This window comes from Stegastes partitus, unplaced genomic scaffold (genome assembly GCF_000690725.1).
Source record: "Stegastes partitus isolate 25-593 unplaced genomic scaffold, Stegastes_partitus-1.0.2 Scaffold1652, whole genome shotgun sequence".
NCBI classification, from domain to species: domain Eukaryota; kingdom Metazoa; phylum Chordata; class Actinopteri; family Pomacentridae; genus Stegastes; species Stegastes partitus.
The window spans coordinates 13,235-17,496 of record NW_007579383.1 but is presented as its reverse complement, the minus strand read 5'-3'; the positions used below and the strand labels follow the sequence as shown (position 1 = coordinate 17,496).

Below are 4,262 nucleotides of genomic sequence, written 5' to 3'. Positions count from 1 at the left end.
TTTTTTTTTTAAATGTACCACCCTGCCTGTGACGTTTAATGCATCCAGTGGAACTTGCAGAGTTGCTTTTCGTAGTGATTTTGTTGAGGGGGAAAAGTGCAGTGGTGTTAAAACGTACTGATGTTGTGCTAATTTGATGTAAGAAATGCATGTCCCCTGTTAAGGTCAAGCCAACGTGTTCTCTGTGGTGGCTGAAATGTGCGTGATAAGCTTGTGTAAAGGGTGATAAAGTCGCACAGAGGTGGAATCCACCTCGAGGTCAAATCCACTTATCAGTGTTTGGCTCCTTGTCATGGCTGTGTAGAGGTTTTCTCTTAATTACACTGATATTAGATTAGCGGTTAGAGCGCTTCGGAATCGTGACGCCTTTGGATGTTTTTGGCGCTTTTTTTTGTGCGGGTCGAACCATTTTAGCTGAAAATCGCATCACGAAGAGCGACCGAACGCACAGGTGCTTGGGTTTAAAGTTTAAAGGGCCTCAAAGAATGTGAGGAGGGCAGAAAGCAGCACCTATGTGGGACAGGTGTAATTGTAGGGGTAAACCAGATGTCACCCTCGCAGCCGGACTTGTTTCTGTCTCAGACGTTCCTCTCAGGGTCGCAAAAGTCGTCTGTTTTGGGCCCTTCCACGTTCCCATGAGCGTAAACCAACACTGGCCGGACACAAAGACGCTGTTCCCGATTCAACCATCAGCTCTGACGTGCTTTCAAATCCGAGAGGGTGTGTCGACGCCCAGAATGTTCACGGTTTGGGATGCGTCCATACCTTCGGTGTAGCTCTGGTTGTGGTGGAAGGGTTTTTTTTGGCATGCTCGGGCAAGTCGGTTTCACCATTTCTTACAGTTTGGTGAGAAGACTTTACAGGAATGGATGATTAACTCTCGCAAGTAAGGGCCTGAGTGGTGGGGGACTCATCCCAGGACGCAAACCTTCAAATGCTTGTGATGTCTGAAGCCTGATTCTGTGGCAATGAGTCACGAGCTGCTGGTTATTTTCTTTGCTACACCCTGGAGTCTAAATGTAGAAAGGGAGGGTTCATTTATTCCTAAAGGTAGCTGCTTCTTTTTTTTGCTTTTTGTCTCAGTCTCTATGGCAACTTCTGTGTAATTTAAAATGTTTCCTGTATCCCGCAGACTCATTTTGGATGACCTTTGGGATGGATTTTAGTGCTTAAATTGTCCACAAGGCTGCCAGAAAATAAGGAAATCAAGCTTCATTGTGAAAATTCAGTGAATTAAAAGTGACTTATCACTAATAACATGCGCTGAACCGCACAAGAACCACTGCTGGTTCTTTTGTGTTTGGCCATTTCAGGGCTCCGTGTTGTGGTTTTTAAAAGGAATAATTCTGGGCACTGAGACAGCAAATAAATTCCTAAATCAGTTCACAGCTTTAGTATTCTAATCTCTGCAGGCCAAAGCCTCAGCAGGTCTCCTCGCGGCTAGCTGCAACTTGCCAGTCGTCCCTTTGATTTGTGATTTAAGCAGCTCAGGCTTGGCGTGGCGGGGAGCTGTAAGAATGTGGGTTTACCAAACTGCTACCAGGAATGGTGCACGCCGACCAATGGGGTGAACGCGCACACGGATACCTGCATGCCGGAGAGCTTAAATCAAAGCATGTGGCTTTGTTTATTTCTTTGCCCTGCGGTTGATGCTTACCTAGAATTATTTTNCAAAACCGTGGTCCAGGGGACAACGCAGGGTCCTGAGCGAAAAAAGAAAAAGAGAGGGGGAAATGATTACATTATGATGCTGGAGGTTTTTCCTTTTTTTTTGTAGAATGTAAACAGAAAAACAGATCCGTGCAAAACAAACAGAGTGCGTTCGGACATGGAAATGCTTAAAAGGTGCATTCCATGAATATTACACATCAAGATCAGTTAGAGCCACACATGTAGATGTTAAAAAAAAGAACAGTCCTGCAGCTCACGAGATCTTGCAGCTCTCGCAGTGATGCCATCTTGGTTGGAAATGACAAAACTGGGCAGGAAAAGGTTGTTTAGAGCCTATACTTGTGGAATTTTGCACATTTTTAGGTCAATAATCTGCACAATCCTGCACACTCTGAAGACTTTTATCACTTTTTGCAACTTTTAACCTCTTGGATGGACCTGCAGCACTTATCGTCTTCAAAATTCAAAACCATTTCTGAGCATTTTTGGAACTTTTTGTCCAGAGTTTCTCTCCAAAGCCTCAGCCTTCTGTGTGGAGTTTGCATGTTCTTCCCTGTGCATTGTGGGGGCTTTTCCCCCCCAGTTTTTGGCTTCCTCCCACAGCCTAAACACACGCTGAGGTTAATTGGCGATTCTAAATTATCCGTAGGTGTGAATGTGAGCGTGCTCTACATGTGCCGAAACATCCTCTCCGTTATCCGTCTCATCTGTCTCCCACATGGCAGTGCAATGAAAGAAAAGAAATCTGCTGTATGTGGGCATTTTGGAAGCTGCGAAGCCTCCATCCACACATTTACTGGTGTAGCAGAGCGTGGGGTAGATATTAGACACACCTGTGAGTGTGTAACACAACAGAAAGAAACACAACAGCCTCCACGGTGATCATAAAGTTGAATCATAAACCAAAAACTGAGCATTACAACCTCCATAAAGGCAGGATTTATTGTGGGGCTGCTGCAGCTTGATGGACCCACTTATGTGGCAATTAGGGGTATATATTTGGAGTTTTTTTGTTAATTAGAAAAGCTTGCTGTCACTGCATTGTGGCTTTGTAATTTATTTAACATGCATGTGTGCTTTAAAAAAAAAAAAAAAAAAAGATGCATTCCTTCAGTCACTTGCAGGCTGTGCGTCCTGGCATTTTTTTTTTTTTTTAATCTCCTCTGAAATTCCTCCGAGGTCCCTGTGGAGACTCTGAGGTTTAACTGTGACACTCACATGGCATCATTATATTATAAAACGCATAATAGTATTCCCGTGGTCCTTTTGTCGTGGGGGCAGAACGGTAGTCAGCGTCGTGGAGCTCAGGTTTCAGCGGAGGGGCCTCCTCTTCTTGAATAGGGCCGAGTTACGTGGAGGAGGTGCGGGGAGGAAGAGGAGGGAGGGAAAGGAGCAGGAGCCCCGCAGGAATCAAAGATCCTTCTTTTGTCCCTTTCGTTCGGGACCCCGACATATGGGGTCAACGCGGGCTGAATGGGTTCATACTGAAGCCTCCCGCCGCGGACGCAGACGCCGATGAGAACGCGCGCTAATTAGAAAAACCTGGTGAAGCAATTAAGCGCAAAGGAGGGGAAGACGCGCGGGTTGGAGCGCAGAAGGTGAGCGTTTTGGCTGCGAGAAAAGTTTGTCAGGACACTTTGATTTCCATTTTAGAACTCTGTTGAAGCTATTTTGTGCGTAAAGTTAGTTTTACGCGCAGTCTGAATATCCAAAAGTCGAGTTTTTTTTTTTTTTTTTGGAGCCGTGCGCGCCGGAGAGCGGTGAGTCGTCCTGTTTTCGTCAGTTTCAAGCCCAAGGGGGAAATTTAATACAGCCGACACTTGGTTAAAGTCGCAGTTAGTGCAACTTAAACTGCTGTGAGATCATGTAGTTTGATATAAAAGGTGATTTTTTTTTAAAATCCCCACAGCGCGTAAAAAAAGAAAAAAAAAGTTCCAGACTCGGAGCCTTACACTGATTTTCCTTTGTTGTTTTTAAAATGAGTAATTCTCCTACTAATCGTGGTTTTTAAGGTTTCCTGACTAATCGTGTCTTTTCTTTTTTTTTCTTTCAATGATGGCTTCATGTTCTGAGACACTGGATTTTTTGTTTCCCCACTAAAACTTGGCAGCACTTTGTTTTCCTGCAGGAATGCCACAATTTCCAAAACAGTCCGGTCTGACTCAGCAAAGCGTGTTCATAGCCTTCAACGGCTCTCCTCAAGAGTCTTTAAATACTTTTTGTGGCTTATTTGACACAGAGGAGGGAATCTGTTGTTTTTATACTTTGGATATCTTCACCCACTGATTTGACACGTGCGACTTGGTGATGTGCGTTCACTCCTCAGACTGCGTTTCATGTGCCCTCTGTCTGCTCCCTGAACCCTAAAATCCAAGCTTTCTGCTTTTAGTTAGGCTGGAATGTTAACTCGCCTTCTCTTTGTCCAGATCCTTTGCCCAAAAAAAAAAAAAAAAAAAAACCTCTTCCAGCCCCCTCCATCTCCTCCTGGAGCAGAGTGACTCCTGAAGCAGAAAAGCCAGTAAATCAGTTGAGCTGGGTTTAGCCCACATGAGCAAATAAGCTACTGTTTAAAAGCTGTCTTTGGTCAGCTG

The 4,262-nt window shown here is 44.7% G+C and overlaps 1 protein-coding gene across 2 annotated transcripts in view; it reads left to right on the top strand.

The window, feature by feature from the left end:
- Positions 1-3,035: 3,035 nt before the first annotated feature.
- The window catches only part of LOC103371815 (gap junction gamma-1 protein-like), a 7,177-nt gene continuing 5,950 nt past the window's right edge, over positions 3,036-4,262 (top strand). The window contains exon 1 of one of the 2 annotated variants that reach the window (XM_008301268.1): positions 3,036-3,269. The gene's annotated coding sequence lies outside the window, so the exon portion shown is untranslated. Of the gene's footprint in view, positions 3,270-3,413; positions 3,432-4,262 lie in introns of those variants that run through there. The other variant, XM_008301269.1, reaches the window with a different exon arrangement.